The sequence below is a fragment of the Pipistrellus hanaki genome (assembly GCF_964339955.1).
Source record: "Pipistrellus hanaki genome assembly, chromosome: 5".
Classification (NCBI taxonomy): Eukaryota; Metazoa; Chordata; class Mammalia; order Chiroptera; family Vespertilionidae; genus Pipistrellus; species Pipistrellus hanaki.
Window position 1 is genome coordinate 24098982 of NC_140507.1, and position 19594 is coordinate 24118575.

At 40.5% G+C, this 19594-nt stretch overlaps 1 protein-coding gene across 5 annotated transcripts in view; it reads right to left on the reverse strand.

Annotated features, from left to right (window-relative positions):
- ARHGAP26 (Rho GTPase activating protein 26) overlaps nucleotides 1–19594 on the reverse strand; it is a 407506-nt gene that overhangs the window by 201799 nt on the left and 186113 nt on the right. The window lies entirely within an intron of this gene.

A 19594-nucleotide genomic window follows, 5' to 3' on the forward strand; every position in this document is an offset into this window, starting at 1 on the left:
AAACATCCCTTTTAGGGGTTTCATGGCTCTCATTTCATGGCTCAGTTCCTCTAAGGGTTAAATAAATGGTTCTCCAACAAGAGTGGCCATCAGACTCACTTGGACTATGCTGCTGTTGTTTTTTAGGTTTTGATGGCCGGCTTCACCCTATGCTCTTTCACACCTCCAGAATCATAATCACCAGATTTGGGCACTATATCATCTTTCTAAATTATAGGCTTTATATTATGTAATAAATGTCAGCATGTCATGTATTGGCAAACTATAGCCCACAGGCCAAATCCAGCTCACCACCTGCTTTTGGATAGCTATGAGCTAACCCTAGTAACTACAGATGAACATTTGCAATTGATTTGATGATAGGAAATACTAACTTTGAACCTTAAGTAAGCTAAGTATTATTCTCCCTCTAAAAAATATTCCATTCTTCTGATTAATAGATCTGTATTTCAAAGACTTCTACTCTTTGGAAAAGATATTCTTTCTGTACTGGGGTAACATGGTTGCCCAGTCTCCCTCAGCAGTACCTGTGAAGATCAATATAAGTGAAGAATTTAGACTAGATCATGCTTTTCAAATTGAACCCCGCAGCCCCTGCAGTAGGACTGCCAGAAGGGTGGGAGAGAAGCTAAGACTCTAAGTATCCAAATGTCCTCCTTCCCTCGCTTTATTCATGTGACTATCAAATAAGGGGGTACTGTCTAGGAAAAATCTGAAGAGTTACGTGTAACTCATTAATTTGCTTATTCATTCATGCATCTAACAAGTATTTATTAGGTGCTTATAATGATACAAATGAACATAACAGCTATGACCTCTGCTTCCTGGAACTAGCCTTCTAGGGAACTGAACAGAAATAGACAGAAATACAAATATGATATTCAAATATTGAATAAGTAGAATGGAGAAAATAAAAGTCTACTGTGAACCTGAGGTGGGGAAAAGATGACATTTGCATGAGACCTGAATTATGAGAGGACCTCCTTGGAAAGACCTGGGGGCCAGTGCCAACAGCAAGTGCAGGTCTTGAGATGGGAAAGGCATGGTCCTTTGGACTGAGGAAGGCCAGTATGGTTGGCAATCAGTGTAAGGTAAGAACTAAGAATGGGCAGAGGGGCAGTGATGCAATCTCATAGGCCTTGTGACCTGTCAGGGAAATGAGAGACCTCATAATAGCTAAGACCAGTGATCCATGGTGGATGGCATTCACTAACCTTGGGAAGTTGGGTAAGGGAACTGCAGGGAAAGAGACCATATTTTGGCAAGTTTTGGTGTGTGTTTTTCCAGCCCTCCTTCCCATTAAATTCAAACATTTTATCCCAGAGACACTTGCTCCTGTTTATAAATAGCAAAATGCAAGGCTTTCAGCCCTCCTTAATTAGGTGAGTTTACACCAAACAGGTTTCTTGGTCTCAGGAGACCACTGTCTGGAACAACCAAGCACTACCCAAAGTGGAGAGGTGTGATCAGTGAGCCAAAGGCACCAGAAACATGTGCTGCCTGATCCTCTGAGGCCAGGACATTAATCTCTGTCTAGTTTAGTAAATGAGCCAAAGAGAATGAGTTCTGAAATGAAGCTAATAAACTGTGCCCACCAGGAGTGTGTGACTACATGGCCCAACCAGGAAGGCCCGGGGTCTGGGAGGAGCCTTGCCCTCACAAAGGCCAGATAATGGCAAGGTAAGAGGGTTGTATCCTCTTATCTCAAGGAAAGTGAGGAGGGTAAGGAAAGCTTTCATATGTTTCCTATGCACTAAAAAAAACTAACCAGGTTAACAGGGGATGTCTTTATTACTCAACATTTACCAAGTACCACATATGACATCATCTAATCCTTGAAACCACCTTATGAGTTAGGTACTAGTGCTATTCCCAGTCTATAGATGTGGATGGACCTTGAGGCCCAGAGAAGTTACAGTTTGTCCAAGGACACAGAACTGGGAGGTGGCACACTATTCTATCTCGCCTCTATAGGGATACTCCAGTCTTATTTTAATTCCCAGGCAGTTGCAAATGCTCACAACTACCAAGCCTCCCCATAAATACCTTCCATACTGGCAGAGGCAAAGGGTTCACAATTTACCTTTAGAAAAAGTCAGTCTGTTCTGGGAAAATCTTCTTCTATAGGAATCACGGTTGCCCAGACTGAAGTTCAAAGGCAAGGTCACTTTCCTAAAATGAAAGGTCTCTAGCAGTGGGCCTGGCTCATGATTAGCAGAGCTATCTCAGATTATATACTTTCAAGGAAGCACCTCCAGACCCATTGTCTTAAAAGGATACACCCAACTCTACAGGATCAATTCAAGGGGACATGAATCACTAAACAAGCCTGATCTCAACAACCCAACAGAAGCTATAGTCTACCTGTCCTGATTAGCCAGAGTGCTCTGAGATCTGGCCACACTAAAGTTTCTTAGCTTTCTGTCTTTATATACTTTGATGTAGGTATGATCTAGCTTCTGCTGAACATCAAGATTTATTAAATATCTAGGTCAATGCATGTTTGTTTTCAAGTGGGTGCTTCTAGAGAACAGAAACATGTTCACCTTATTAGGGTCCATATGAGTGTCATTATGTTATAACTGCAACAGTAATAGTAAATTAATAAAAATGATGATAACAAAAGCCTAGTTATGTATCAGACACCATGCAAGTGCTCTATATATACTATCATGTACAGTCCTTATACCAACCTAATAATTCCCATCATATAGATGAACAAACTGAGGAATTTGAGAGGTTAGGTCACTTGCCCAAAGTTAGACAGCTGGAATAAGCCAGAACCCAGACAGGAACTCCTATAGTCTGTCTCCAGAGCCCAGGTTCTTAACCGCTAACCACATGATAAGTAAGACATTGTGGATGATGATGATAATGACGAGGACAAAGGTAATGAGATGTTCTGGGCAGCTAGGGAAAATGAGTCACTGGAGGAAAGGATCTGCCAAGAGTAAGAGATAAAATGAAACTGGGAGAGGCCTTCTGATTCCAGCCTGAAGCGATCACTACCAACCTATGCAACAAGCTGGCATCTAACATGGAAGGAACACTTCATGTTCTCTCTGAACCACAGAGCTTGATCCTGAAGATAAACACCAGGCAGGAAAGTGGGTCTTTGATACAAATCACAGGGCACAGCAATTCTATAAGTCCTCACCCAGAAGCTACAATGGGAGTGCAATTTAATAAATCAAGGGAGGGTGAGGAAAGCCTTCATATGCTTCCTCTGCACTAAAATGTGATTTGCAATTCACATTCTGTTCACTGCTGAGTCAATTCAATTTATATGTCCCTAGAGAATTAGAAAGACTACAGAAACACTTGGATTCCCAGAATTTTTTTAATGGGTGACCTTTATGACAATTACCCAGGCCTTATTGATAAAGCACAAAGAAGAATTTCTTTTAACTTATAAATTAAAGACATAAATAAAGCAATAATTAGACAAAATTATCTCACTTTCCCCCTCTAATACATAGCTGCCTAAGTATTTGGGTCAAAACCTGCACAAAATAAATTCATAAGCAGATTTATTTAAAACTGCTGCTCCTATCTAAAGTGCACTTGAACTCACCTCTAAGCTCTCTAATTCCCTGAGTGTCCTGGAATATCTCAACCTCTCCCCCCTGGTTGTTTCCGTGATATGACAATGTGGAAACACACAAAACAGAACTACATGCCAAGAACTTGAAATACTGCACTAGTCACTTCTGCAGCATCAGCTATGTCCCTTCTCTCTGTGTGACAAGGGACCGACCACCATGAGGCCTTCCCTTTTTGAACTGTTTCTCTGTCAGTTGTGACTGATTTATAGTAATCTGCAGCTTAGGTTCAAAGTCCAGCTCTACCATTATTGGCTATACATTCTAATCACTTAATATCATTAAATCTCAGTCCTGCCTCCTGTAAAACAGGAATACTAATATTTCCTACCTCTTAGGGTAGTTGTGAAACTAAATGAGATGATGGACACAGAGCATTTAACACAGAGCACAGAATACAAATGTTATGGCCCAATGAGCATTCTATAAAGATTAACTTTCATTACTGACACTGTCACCCTCCTCCTTCCCCTCTGAGATAATCGGCTAAACATGAGAATGTAGCTTGAGGAAGTCAGTGACACAGATCTCATTAGCATTGGAAATTAACCAACTGAAACTAATTATAAATTAAATAAAACTTTTACATCAATGGGTTCTCAGTCTTGTTTTTGTTTTAACAAAAGTCAAATATAGCTGAAAATGGTTTGGCTCAGTGAATAGAGTGCCAGCCTGCGGACTGAAGGGTTCTGGGTTCGATTCCCGTCAAGGGCATGTACTTTGGTTGCGGGGACATCCCCAGTGTGGGGTATGCAAGAAGCAGCTGATCGATGTTTCTCTCTCATCAATGTTTCTAACTTCCTATCCCTCTCCCTTCCTCTCTTTAAAATAAAATATGTTTTTTAAAAAAAGTCAAATGTAAAAGTAACCACCCACCACCAATCACCTTTCACTACTGATTAAGTGATAGGTACCAAAACTAATTCTTTGAAGGTCTGGCAGCAATTTTAAAAGGACATGAAAGGATTTAATTCCTTCCACTGTGTAGAGGGCTCCCTGGGAAGGCACCTGAGCATTCTATATTGGCCCCTCTTGCCCTTTTGGCCAACAGGGACCCTCTTCTCACAATCCAATTGCCCACAACTGTTGCCTGAGCTTTCTGTTCTCGCCTCCTGTTGAAGCCTCCTGGTGGCTGGTACCATGGATCTGTCTCTCACCCAGTGGGGTGAGCTGGGCCCTCCCTGGAGAAGAAACCTGAGTTCCCCAAAATATGTGATCAGTGCCGGGGCCCCACTAATATTTACAGGGTAAAATAAGATTGTTGTTAGAGTATTAAATTTGACAGTAAAATGGTAATCAAGTTTTCAGACTAATTTAAATTGGCTACTGTATTTTCCGGCATAGAAGATGACCCCCTAATTTTACAGTTAAATATATAGGTTTAGGCCTATATTCGCTGTATAAGACTACCCCCCACTTCCAAGGCAACACCAGTTCTTTTTTTAATAGACCTCCTCTCTAACTCAGCCAATCCAAGCAGGCTTTTAATGCATGCAAATTATACATGTTCTGTACCTGAAGCTACACTGTGTTCTAGTAAAAAGCCTGCTTAGATTGGCCAGAGTCAGAGAGGCGGTCTTTTAAAAAAAGAACTGGTCGCCGGCACCGGTTTGGCTCAGTGGATAGAGCGTCGGCCTGTGGACTGAAAGGTCCCGGGTTCAATTCCGGTCAAGGGCATGTACCTTGGTTGCAGGCACATCTCCAGTAGGGGGTGTGCAAGAGGCAGCTGGTCGATGATTCTCTCATCTCTCTTCCTCTCTGTGAAAAATCAATAAAACATATTTAAAAAAAAAAAAAAAAAAAAAAAAAGAACTGGTGCTGCCTTGGAAGTAGGGGGTAGTCTTATACAGCGAACACAGGCCTAAACCTATGTTTTAACTGTAAAATTAGGGGGTCGTCTTATATGCCAGAAAATTCGGTAATTGAAATAAGTGAATATTTTAGAAAAATTAATAGTACTGGACACAAAGCTATTCCTAAAATGTTAACTAAAAAATGTTATTGGTAGTTCATCTCATGGTAAAATTGTGTAACATATAATGAACCTAAAGTAGTCATATTTTAGTGAAAAAAAAATAAAATTTAAAAGCTATCAAGACTACATTATAAAATTTCCAAAAGCCTCCTAATATTTAAATAAAAGGGAGAGGGTATAATGATGTAAGGAAATATATCCTGTAAGTAAATTACATCTAGAAAAATTTTACTTTAGAAAATTAACTTTCATTTATAATACTAACAGAAAGACACCCATGAAGCACACACATGGTATCAAAGCAAGCCAAAGGAAAATGGTTTGAGCAAATAATGAAAAAGGATCCCAAGTCAAATTTATAGAAAAAAATCCTTTATTAACTTCAGGTCAAGAATATGTTTGTATATTTTCAGAAAACAATTCCAAGAGCATGTGGATTCCTGCAACAGAGAGGAATTGACAGGACTGCTCCAGCCATGAAGAGAGAAGAGAAACAGTGCAGAAATGGAAGACACTGACGATGCCTTGCCATACTAGCAGTCAGCAGCTGTGCGTCATTACAGGATGCCCAGGACTAAACCAGAGAGGGTCAGACCTGCATTACCACCATTTGTCTATCTTCCAGAACTGAAATATCATTGCTGACACATATACATAAGTAGTTGTTTGACATTGAAATTGAGACTCAAAAGAACTTTTGGCCCAGAAAGAAACTCACTACAAACTGATTCATTTGCCTCCCAGCATAACCATGATTGCTTGTCTCATTGTTGGTTCTATAAGTGTATTTCTAGTATTACATGATCTCATTCATCTAGGGGAAATAATGAACAATATAAACTGATGAACAAAAACAGACCCAGAGACAGGGAAGCATTGATCAGACTGTCAAACTTCAGAGGGAAGTAGAGGAGGGTAGGGGTAAGAGGGAGAGACCAACCAAAGGACTTGTATGCATGCTTATAAGCCTAACCAGTGGTTATGGACAACAGGGGAGTGGGGGCATGTGTGGGGAGGGGTTTGGGATGGGAATGGGGGGATGAGGACAAATATGTGGTATCTTAATCAATAAAGAATTAAAAATTAAAATAAATAAAAAGTGCTAGGTACCATAATAAACATGCACATGAATTGTTTTATTTTATCCTCAAGCCTATCAGGTACTACCACTGCCTATATCTCATAGCATCATGTAGGTGAAATATGGTTCTAAGGTCACAAAGCTAGCAAGTGGCAAAGCCCTCTAGACTAGAGTCTATACTCAACCAAACTTCCCTACCCTGTCCCACTCTCCATGGGAAAGAGAGCTTGGCAATTAACAAAGAACTCAAAAGAAGCTAAGCAGAAATTAAAACGGCAACAATGCAGCCATTGTGTAAGAACAATATTTCTATCCAATTTGAACATAACAGCAATTCTACAAACTTCCAATTAATAAAGTATAGCAGTCATTCAAAACCACAACCAGTTAGAGATGGAGTGACTTCAAGATGCCTAAAAAACGTCCTTCCTCAAAACTATGACCACATAAGCATGAGCTGACCAGTACTATCAAGGACTGTGTGGCAGACAGAATTCTTAGTTGCACATCACATTCAAATACTCAACAACTCCATTAACAGGGTAAATTTAAGAACTTTTAGTAACACCCCTGAGAAGTTACTAGTAAGACACCCTTGGTCTGTTGAACATAACCCAATAATAAGCATGAGTTTTTGGATCCAGGGGAACCTCTCTTCTGGTAGTGGGGGCCACAGGTCACACTTGGAAAAGCTTTTTGAGAAAGAAATTTTGAAACGTAAGCATGCGGGTATAAAGCCAGTGTGAATCGTTTATAGTAAATAAGGGTGTGTCTCAACTTGGGAGCTAGGCATTGGTTTCTCCTCCCCACAAGAGAAATGTGCCTCTTACTGTCACAGCCTGAGTGAAAATGAAAATATGTGCTGGGGAGAAGGGAAACAAAATGGTTGCTTTTCCATTTCTCACCTAGCAACATTCCCTCTGGCTTGCCTTTCTACTATTATTGGTATTGCATTTGCTGTCTTAGGGAGGAGCTCTCAAAAGTGAAGCCAATAAAAATATATCTATCTGATGGCTCCTCCTGGTGACCGGTTCTTGAACAAATATGAAGACCTTGCCCTTGCCCTGTAGGATTACATGTAAAGAGGGTTCGGTAATGGCATATAGCAGGCCATTCAGTAAGTATGGTTTGAATGGACAGTTTTGAGTAGATGAGTAAAAGAGAGACTGAAATTTCTTTTAAATCTCCAAGTTGGAGTAGATGGGGACAATGAATTGGTGACCCAGATCTATCATTTCCAGGTGACTGTATCTCACTCTTCCAAACATCTGGCAAATTTCTCTTGGAATCCCTACCTGAAGAGGAACGGAAATATACAATTCTAACCTTTTATGATACCATATAATACAGATTTATCTTATTTGGCTCAACTCAAGGCTATCTAAATCCCTCATGTAGCCATTTGTTTCTCTGGTACGCTGCTGAATGTCAGCTCTGCACCTAAGTGACAACAAACGCTGCTAATGAATTCAGAGGCCAAGTGTCACCAGGTGTTCTGAAATGAGACTGAAGGATGGGTTAGTAGACATCCTGCAACAGAGGTGCCTTAGGATTCAGGGTCTCTTGGAGAATGGCCCAGCCAAATGTGACCAAATGGCTATGCTCCTAAAGCCAATTGGAGAGCGTCTATGACAGTGCTGAAGCCTGCTTGCATAGGAGCACACCAGCATGCCCGCACATAAAAATGACTGCTTGCTGTTCAATATGATTATGGCAATGATGGTGGGCAGGAAAAGAAACCTTTTTTTTCCAGGAGTTCAGACATTGCCTGTTAATTTGTATCTAAGGATATAAAGGGCTAATCTCTTGTTTAATTCCTTAATAATACTGGGGGGGGAGGGGAGACAAAGTGCTCTGGACACCTGCTACTACTCCCTGCTCAGCACCCATGTTCCTCTTTTCCCAGGGATACCACCCTAATTTTCCCTGGGTAGCCACCCCACCACCACCACCACCACCACCACCACCATCCATGCTGTTCAGTGGGGTGAGGAGGGTGGCCCCAATTCCATCTTCAGGTTTGGACATGTAATCCAGATATTGCATCCAACTAAGCAAGTGATCCACCCCAGGCCAGTCAACATAATACTTACTTTTAATACTTTTTATTACAACTGCTGAAAATGAGGCCTTTCTGTGTTGAGGGGAGAATGGGATACATACCTGGAATTTCTGTGGCCAACTCTGCCACCAGCTACACAAAGTCCGAGTAAAACAGGTCAAAGGAAAGTGGATCCCTGATAGGGAGACTGCATTTCAATGGCATTGTTTGAGCTCTTTTATCTCAATGCATCTGAGGTTCCTCCCTGCTCTTTCCATGAGTGAACCAATAACATCCTTTAAAAAAAAAAAAAGTTGTGTTTCTGTTGCTTTCAGCCAAGAGTAGTAGCAAATACAAAAGAGCTAATGAGAAAAAAAGCCTAATTAAGCTTCATAGGGAACTCCAGAATGAAGAACAAAGAAAAATATGCCACAAAGTAGAGTGGGAAAGAAAATAGTATATTCATGTCCCTCCTGTGTTCCCCTTTCTTCTACCTCACATATCCAGTCAGTTTGAAGACTGATCAATTCTATCATTTTTATATATCTTAAATCTATTCCTCGTCCCCATTTCTTTTTTCTACTGCCCTAAGTCAGGTGTTGTCCTCTCATCTGGATCCTAACTTGGCTTTCTCCCTGGTCTTGCTGGCTCCCCTCTTTCCCTCTGCTCCATCTGTCATACACATTGCTCCTGCAAGATGTGCTTCCTGAACCACAGCTCTGGCTGGAGAAAAGGAACCTTTAAGATGTCACAATATCAGTCTTCAAACGCTTGCAGAGCTGTCATGAGGAAGGAGAAGACTTACTATCCTGAATGGAGATGAAAGTGGAGGTGGAAGAAGGCATATTCCAGCTGGATACAAATAACTACACTTAATACATTGCAGACCAGTAGTTTTATTGCTAGCTTTACCCAATGGCCAGATAAGTTTCTATTGAACGAGTACAAAAAAACATTTTTCATAAATATTAAAGGCACGCTTTAAAATTAAATACCCATTGCATTTTGAAGTTACGTATTATGTGTTCTTATAAGCTAATATCTTTTTAAAGTAAGATACTTTGTAAAACACTGTGTAATATGAAGCGAGAATTCTCGTGATCTGTCTGCAATGTGTTAAGAGCTCCATGTGGTCCACTCAAGCAGGGAAGATTCTTGGATGAATGTCATTCTAAATCCATCTCATCTAGAAAGTGGCCCTGAGCATTCCTGGGCTGACAAAGTCAACTTCATTTGAGGTTTAATAATTGTTAACCTGACCTTTCACCTACACAAGCAGATGCCAGAACAGTGGGAAATGCATCGTGTACTGTGGCCTCTGGAGACCTGGCATTCAGGGTTGGTTCAACCACTTCAGATGGTGATTTAACATTTCTGAGTGTTCTCACCTCACAAAGTAGAGCTAAATAACAATACTTCATGAGGGCAATGGGAGAATTAGAAATAGCCTAACAGTGCCTGAAAGTACTTGAAAATGTCACTTCTATTTCCTCTACCTCCATAAAGATTTCTTGACTTACTTGATGGCTGTAGACTACACTAATGTCTCCCCCTTCTTTGACTGCTCACTGCTCTAACACGATGATCTATAGAATTTAATACTTCAGAATATAATTTTTCATTCTACATTTTCCATCATTTCTAATCTCCAAATAAATTCCTGGTGATTAGTTCTTACACTTCTATGGGGCATTGAACAGTCCAAGAAATTGCTATTGATTGAGAAAAAAGCTTAAGACAAAAGATACACATTCCTTAGTCTCAGTCTCTGTCAGTGGGTCAAAAGCCATAATGACCTTGATGACTAAGTTATCTTGATCCTTACAGTGATGCATTCACACTTTGAGTGTTGCTGGCACTTACTGCGCTTCCCTGTGAGCAATCTCAAATAAAGCTGGCATCATTTCAATGGAAAAAAGGAAACAGCTCCTCCTGGAGCCTGTCAGTTGTAAATTACACCCAGATATCCTGAGAAGCGGTAAGGCCATGTATTTTAACTTAGTTTTTTTTCCTGTTCAATGCAGCATGAAGAAAATGTTTCTGGGGTTACTAACACTGGTTGTTGTGGGTGCTCTCTTTCTCCAGTTAGACTTTATGTGTTATATAAACACTGTTGCCATAGTTATAATTCAGGAAGCCTTGTTATTTGACTTTAAGAAAAATTCAACCTCAAATCAGGATAACACTGACCCTTAAGACTACAATTAACCATCAGAGGGTAGGACCTGCCAAATTCCTGCAGGCTTCTAGAAGGAACTACTGTATTTTGGGTAACACGCAAGCAACAAGAAGAGGAAATGCTGCAACATTATGCAATTTCCTTGCATTTCAGAGTCAGAAATCCTAAAAACCCCTATAAGCAACTTCCCTAGCTTTCAACCCAAGATCAGAGTCACAGGCAATGTAAATAAACACTAGATGCAAGAAAAGAGAACTCCAAGTAATGTCAGAAAGGTATTTTAGGAAAAATTTAAAGGCAGCAGAAAGGGCACAGGCCGACTCGTTATCAAATGCATGACAGTTAAGCAGACGGCGTGTGAGCTGACATGAATGTAGGATGTGGCCAGCTCACAGTGCAAGCAGCCTGCTGGCTTTCACAATTCCGGCCTCAGGCTGATGTAACATTAAAAAATGGGTGTGAACACACTAGCACATCAGCATGGTGTTCCCATGGGAGAGGAAAGACCACCTCCCCATCTCCCAGACAAAAAAACTAAAGTCTTAAACAGAATGTCTGCCTGTGTTTCTCTCTTTCCCTCCTCCCCAATCCCTTGTTTTTGGAAACAGTGACACATCTCTGTCAGCAGAAGACAGCCCTATGCTCTGGAAACTGCAAATAAGAAATGCCGTGGCACAGTATACATGATCCCAAACTCGAGGCTTGTGCAGTTGGTTCTGCTGTCCAGGAGCGATGTCCAGAGGGTGAGTTTCTGCACAAAACCCATTCCCTTGGAATTCCAGTCACCCTTCCTCCATAGGATTTAAGGCAAGTAGCATTTATACCAATCTCATGAATTTCCACAATGCCCCTTAGAGAGGCAAGAGGTGACTGTCCAACAAAGGTGAGGTCAGAGGACTAACTTTTAGACAGATGACTCAAAATTTTCCAAAGATACAGGTCTTACCCTAAGTCCAGGAATAATCCTGACACCAAGAAGCATTTGCAGTGAAGGGTCTGATTTCCCTGTTGTGAGCTGGTGGGGAGGGGGTCCCTGGGCCATAAGAAATACCTTATGTTTTTCTATAACCACCAAGGAGCAGAATGGGGCTTACAAAAGGGAAGGATAGATTCTAAAATTATTGTGATTTCATCAGGTTGTTAGGGAGGAAGTTTATTAAGATTTCCCAGGATTTCCCACACAATGACTGGGGAAAAGGATAAGGTTGAGACCATCAGAGCCCTTAGGGAATAACTATTTGTTCTCTGACTACCCAGCATTCATTCATTCTTGTTTAGGCAACTTCACCTGCTTCCCTTTAGGGGTTCACACCTCTCCAACACAGGCAGAGTTCACATTTCTGACTCTGGGGGCAAGACCCGACAGTGTGGTTTAGGCCAGGCCAGCCGGAACAATATATCCACCTACTACTCCAAAATCCTATATAATAAAGAGGTAGTATGCTAATTAGACCAGACAACCTTCCGGAACAACCAGTGGATGGGGGGAGAAGGGGGGAGAAGAGGGGAGGAGGTCTGGAAGCAAAGCTGCGAGGGCCGAGGCAGCCAGGGCTGTGAGGGCCTACCCTTGCACAAATTTCATGCATTAGGCCTCTAGTTTATAATAAAAATTTTCCAACATAAAGAAAAGATTAAAGAACTGACAGTGAACACCCCCCGCCCATCACCTCCATTCCATGATTGGTAATATGTTGCTACATTTGCCTTATCACATATCTAGCATATAGCATCCATCAGTCCATCTGATTTTTTTAATAAAGTTGAAAATAACTTGAGATATCAGTGTTTCACTAAATACTTCAGTATGCATATAATTTGCTAAAGTTAGTTCACAATTTGTTTATTAATCTTTTAAAGGTAAAATTTGCCTACAATGAAATGCACAATTCTTAAGTGTACCAATCATGAGCTGTGACAATCCTATCTAATAAAAGAATAATGTGCAAATTGACCGTCACTCCAATACACAAGATGGCTGCCCCCATGTGGACACAAGATGGCCATCACAAGATGGACAGCAGGGGAGGGCAGTTGGGAGTGACCAGACCTGCAAGGGAGGACAGTTGGGGGTGATCAATCCTGCAGGGGATGGCAGTTAGGGGTGACCAGGTCTGCAGGGAAGGGCAGTTAGGGGTGACCAGGCCGTCAGAGGAGGGAAGTTGGGGGCAAACAGGCTGGCAGGGGAGCATTTAGACATCAATCAGGGGAGTGGTTAGGGGGTGATCAGGCTGACAGGCAGAAGTGGTTAGGGGCAATCACGCAGGAAGTCAGGCAGGCAGGCAGGCAGGCAGGCAGGCAGACGAGCAATTGGGAGCCAGCAGTCCTGAATGGTGAGAGGGATGTCTGGTAGGATCAGGCTTAAATGGGCAGTTGGACATCCCTCGAGGGGTCCCAGATTAGAGAGGGTTTGGGCTGGACTAAGGGACACCCCCTCCCTACCTCCACCCCCCCACCCCTACTCCATGCACAAATTCCATGTACCGGGCCTCTAGTTTCATACATATCTACATAACTTAAAACCCTCTATCAAGATAGGAACTTTTCCATCACCTCAATTATCTCTGCCCCTTCCATCTCAACACACACACACACACACACACACACACACACACACCCCATTCTATTTTGTTCCCAGCCTTAGTTTTACCTGTTCTAGAATATCATTCAAATGGCACCATATAGAATAAACTCCTTTATGCCTGCCTTGTCTCACTAACCATAAAATTTCATATTGTGGCATGAATTATAATAGTACTTTGGTTTTATTGCTGAGTAGTGCTTTACTGTTTGAATATATCACAAGCTGTTTATTGATTCTCCTGTACATGGACACTTTGGCTGTCTCCTGCTCCAAATGTTTTTATATATCTTTATGAGGACCTCTATTTTCATTTCTCTTGTCTAAATATCTAGCAGTGGAATTACAGGTAGGTTTTATTTTAATTTTCTTACTTCATAAGAAATTGCTAAGTTCTTTTCCAAAGTGGCTGGACCATTTTACATTCTCACCAATAGCATGAAAGTTCAGGTTACAACACATAATTACCAACACATAGTATTGTCAATCATTTAATTTTAGCCATTTTGATAGATATGTCATAGTGTCTCATGGTTTTAATTTGCATTTCCCTGATGATTAATGATGGGAATACTATTTCAAGTGCTTATTGAACATTTAAGTCTTGCAAGGTGACTGTTCAATTCTTTAAATCAAGTTGTTCTTTCCATTCCTGAGTTTTATGAGCTTGCTATTCCTTCTGGATATAAATCCTTTGTCAGATACACAAATTGTATGTTTCGCAAATATTTTCTCTTACTTGTGGCTTGTCTTTAAATTTAATGGTGCCTTTGATAGTATAAGATTTTAATTTTAATAAATCAATTTTTTTTTTTAGTAGAGCTATTGCATTCTGTATCCTATTACAAAACCTCTGCTAACTCCAGATTGCAAAGCTTTTTGTCCTGTGTTTCCTTCTGCAAGCCTTACAGTTTTTTTATGTTTAAGTTTATGAGCCAGCTTAAGTTAATTCCTCTAGTTCTCTTAGTTTATAAACATAATTTACAGTTGCTTCTGAGTCACAGCCCAGATTTGTAACTCACTGGTTCAAATATAAAAGAAGCACTAACCTATCTTGCTCTCTTCTTCCACCCCCTTGAACAATGTCGTATGGAATCAATCCAAATAACCTTCAGGGGTCCTTGCAATGTTAACAAAACTAGTATTTGCTCCTTACCCACTCAGCTGACAAGACAAGGGGGTAAGTATGCTGAAATTTATAAAGACCTATACATACAGGGCTTGGCAAAAGTAGGTTTACAGTTGTAATGCAAATAAAGGATACAATAATTAATAAGTAATGCAAGAATAAATTCTGTGTTTCATGTACTCACAATTGTAAATCTATTTTTGCCCATCCCTATATACAATCATTAAGGCTAATTTTGGGGGTACATAGCTAACCGCATGACTACCAAAAGCTACTATCAGAATGGACGGGGAGCCCTGGTAGCCTGACCAGCCACTGACTTCTGATCAAGCTTCTCCCTCTCTCTGGATCTGAATTTCCTAATCCATCAAAAGAGGGGCCAATATTTTACTTTGTCTCATTACTTTGGTTTCTTAATAAAATTATCTATCTTTAAAGGGGGGAGGGGGAATGACCTGAAACAGATTTGCTTTAGAATTCCAGATTCCCTTTCTGCCTAACATGTTAATATCCCACCATCAAAAATGAATTCCTAGCCGAAACCGGTTTGACCTGAACTTGAGAACATGACAGAAACACACACAAACCCAAAGGCCCCTTCTAGGCCCCTTCCTACTGCACCTGATACCGTTGCTTACCCTGTGTCTTTTAAATGTTCACCTCCCTGAACCCTACCCAGCCCTGCTTCACAGGCACCTCTGCAGGTCCCTCAGTCCTGCACCAATCTTTTTTAATTTGGAAAAAATATGTGTAGATGTATATCAATTATATATTAATATAATACTCATTATATATGAATACAAAATAATTGTAACTATAATATTACAAATATAAAATATATATACACAATTGATTCTCATTATTCACAGTAGTGATGCCCTTTCAAGTTACCATGAATAACGAACTAGCAAATACTGAACCAATGCTCCTGGGGGAAGTACAGGGTTAGATTCCCAGAAGCTTCGGGTCGCATTTTCATTGACTGATCAACACATCACCTTGTTCTAAGTGTGTTTCTGTTTAAACACACCTCATCCCATATAGACTGTTGATTCCCTAGTGTTGAGCTCACAGCTAACAGCACAGTAACTGATGCCTGAGAAAGCTCACCGAGCATGCGTTTTTTCCATAAGGCCCATCACAGCCAGCCTTCTTATGCATGGGAATATTAGCCAGCACTTCAGGACCAGGCTTGTGGGCATTTTAAACAGAAATCATTAACAAAAAGCACACAGTGCACACATGTGGCACTAAATAGCAAAAAAAGACACATTTACCATGTGAGAACTGAAACAAGAAGGCAGAGAGTCACCTCATTCAACCACAGCTGGAAACAAGAGTGTGTATTAGGCAATTAAAATGTGTCTCTGCTCTGTGCATATCTGAGAATAATTGCAAAAGCACCACAAGTATTGATTTAGGGGGAGGAGGGTTGCAAACAAATGTCAACAAGTAGATGGATTCACATTTATAAAATCCACAGATCAACTGTGTGTGTACACACACACACACACACACACACACACACACAAAAGCTTATATAAAAATACAATAAACAACAACAAGCATTTAAGAGGTCATCCATGATATGCACATTGAACACATACTAGCAGTTTTCTAAATCTTTCCAATTGGGATCTCCCTCTAAGGAATTAAACATCTCAGTCCCTTAAAGCTATCTCTGTCCCTTTCTTCTGCTACCCCAAATACTGTGTGTATCTTTCCTATCGTATTTTAACACTTCTACTATGTGTGTTTCCATAAACAACATATTATTTTTGTTTTAAAAATGTATATGAATGGCATAATACATATATGTACCTAATCTTGCAGCTTGCTTTTTCACTTACTATTATGTTCCTGAGATTTTATCTATATTGGCAAATGCACTTTAAGTTTGTTCGTTTTATCCACTGTAAAGTATTCCATTAAATGAATAAGCCAGAGTTCATTTAGTGTGAATTTTTATACAGATGAACAATATAAACTATTCCCAATTTTTTCCTATTACAAAGCAAACTGCAGGGAACAGCCTCTTCCTTGTCTCCTTTTGTACATCTGTGAGTTCTCTGGGGCAAGTCAACAAACTACCACCTGCAGTCCACAGCTAGTGTGCCTGTGTTTTGTAAGTATTTGTGAAAGCAGTTATGCTCAATCATTCACATATTGTCCATGGCTGCTTTTGTACTACAAGAGCAGAGCTGAGTAGTTCCAACAGAGACCACTGTAAGATACATTGAGGCTCAGCTTTATTAGTTTTTGGGCAGATTTACCAGTCTATATTGCATCAGCACCATACACTTTTGAGAGTTCGTAGTTTACTCTTTAAAATTCCCAAACACATTCCTTGCTCTTTTTCCTTATTGCATTCTCTTTCTACACACAACACTGAAATTTCACCCATTCCTATGGCTTCAACAAATGCCTCTATGCACATAGCACCCCACCACTAGACCTGCAACCCTGATGTCCCTCCAGCTTCCTGAGGAGAAACAACTACTTACTGGTTATGTCTACCTGGGAATTTCCCTGAACCCTAAACCAGAGTCTGCTCCTCCTATTGCCACCAAGAAGGATTTCTTGAAACGATGAGAGGGATAACACCTTAAAACTTGTCAAAAAGCAAGCTAAATAAGGAGTTGTTTTTAATGTATTGAAACAAGGCCATTTAATAGGGGGGGGGGGGGGATACACAGACCTATTTTCACATAGTAACTCTACTCCTTTTTAGCTGAAACACTTCTGTGCCCCATTACCCTAATCTATGAAATGGACTCATTCCACCTAATCTAAAGGGTAAAAAAATCAACAGTAAAGCCGCTGCTTCAGTGCCTGGCACACAGTAAATACTCAGTAAACGGCAGTTAATAATCACTACCTTGGTTAATGGCATCACTTTTTCCAAGCAACTTGGATTTGAAATCATGGGGTCCTCTCTTTTTTACTCCCACATCTAATCAGGTAACAATAACCAATTTATTTTCAAATTAATTATATTCCCATTCCTTCCTTTTCAGTGGCATGCCTCCTCTTGTTTGAAGTGCCATCAGACAGCTTTAACTTCTGCCCTCCCCTTGCCAAGACATCCTTCACATACAGCCCTAGCTCTGAAATTACATCAACTCTAAAATCCTTTATGGATTCTTCATTCCTTACAACATAATGTCCAAATTTCTATGTGAGGCCTCTGATAAGCTGACCCCAACATTTCCTATCTTATTTCCCAGGTTCTCCCCCAAACCTCATGCCCCAGCTACATGCAACAACTGGCTATTTCCTACACCTGGCCCGTGCTGTCCTGTCTAATAATTCCTATTCCCATACTACTTGCCATGAAACACCTTCGACCCACCAATCTCTGCCTATGCATCTCCTTCAAAGGCCTACTTATATGTGCCTCCTCTACGAAGCTTTCTTCAACTCTCTCCGTCTAAAATTATCTCTCCCATTTAATAAGCACTCTGTTTAAACCTCATGTTCATTACTTCCACTCTGAAATAATAGTAAGGTGACAGGTCTATCCCCACAGACACCAGAGAGTCTTGTGCATATATGGCATGTAATAAGCATATGATGAATGGCATTATGAACCAAGGATGTGTAGAGTGCTGTCAATGCACATCCTACACCGGGTTTACATTAACTTAAGTGTCAATCCAATCACTCAAAGGGGTTATGTGTTAAACATGAAGTTAAGATTTAGAGAGCTCTTCAAAGCTGGGAAGAACAAATTGAATTCTATCAGCATTTTAGGTATTAAATTGAATCACTTACAGCTTTGTCCACACCAAAAAGGTTAAGCATCAGGGCAAGACACAGATCCAAATTTCCTCACTTCCAGTTATAAATATAACACAGTCTCTTAAAGCATGACAACTCATGTGGCTTCGTCTATGACAGCCAACTTTTACTCCATGTACTTAAAAAATCACTGCTATAGTTCTTAAATCATCTTGGAATATTTCCAATCAGTTCAGAAATAATGATCCTATATAATAAAAGCCTAATATGCAAAACGACCAAAGGCAGAAAAACCAGTGGAACAACTGGTCACTATGATGTGCATTGACCACCAGAGGGCAGACGCTTGATGCAGGAGCTGCCCCCAGCCGGAACCTGCCAGTGGTTTTCTCTCCCCTCTCCCCTGACCACCTACAATGGCCCTGCCAGTTGCCTCACAGAAGGAGGTGACTGGCGGTGGTGGTGGTGGTGGTGGTGGTGGTGGCAGTGGGGGGATAGGGGTGGAGGTAGGACCAGCACCAGGCTGGCCAAGGTGGGTGCCAGCAGGACCCCTCAGTTGCTCCGCTGGTCACCTCACAGATTGGTCCTGATTGCCAGCCAGGCCTGGAGACCCTACTCATGCACCAGGCCTCTAGTGTTAAGATAATAATCATTTGGAGGAAGCAGTTCAAGGTAGATCTCCATCTTATACTTGCAATGCCAAAACAAATCTCAGATAAATATTTATCTTAGAATGGGGATGCATTCAAGCAAAAATAAAATACATAAAGTAACTCAAAGCCTTAATATATACAATCAATGAGAAAAAGGTAAATATAACAATATAAAAATAAGTGACAAATGATAAACTATTTGCAAAAGGAGAACAAGTATTCAATAAACATGGGGAATATTCTATTTCAAAAGAAAACAATGAAATTAAGAAAACAAAGAAATTCAAACTGTAACAATGATACTATTTCTTACCTTTTGAAAAAAATTAAGAATTTTAAAAAATGGTCACAGTAGGTACGAACTCAGGGAAATGGACACTCCATATATGATTTATAAAAGTACTGTATAAACTGGCATAGTCTTCCAGGAGGGTAAGCTTCAAAATTAAATCAGTATGTTTACACAGTACTTCTATGAATTTATGCCAAGGAGAGAATTACAGATAGCAGCCCACAGAAGGTTTTCTGTGAATACATAAATTTCCCTGCTATTATATGTAAAGTGTTATGTATTTACTAGTATACATTTTTCTGAGAATGCATACAATGTTCTTG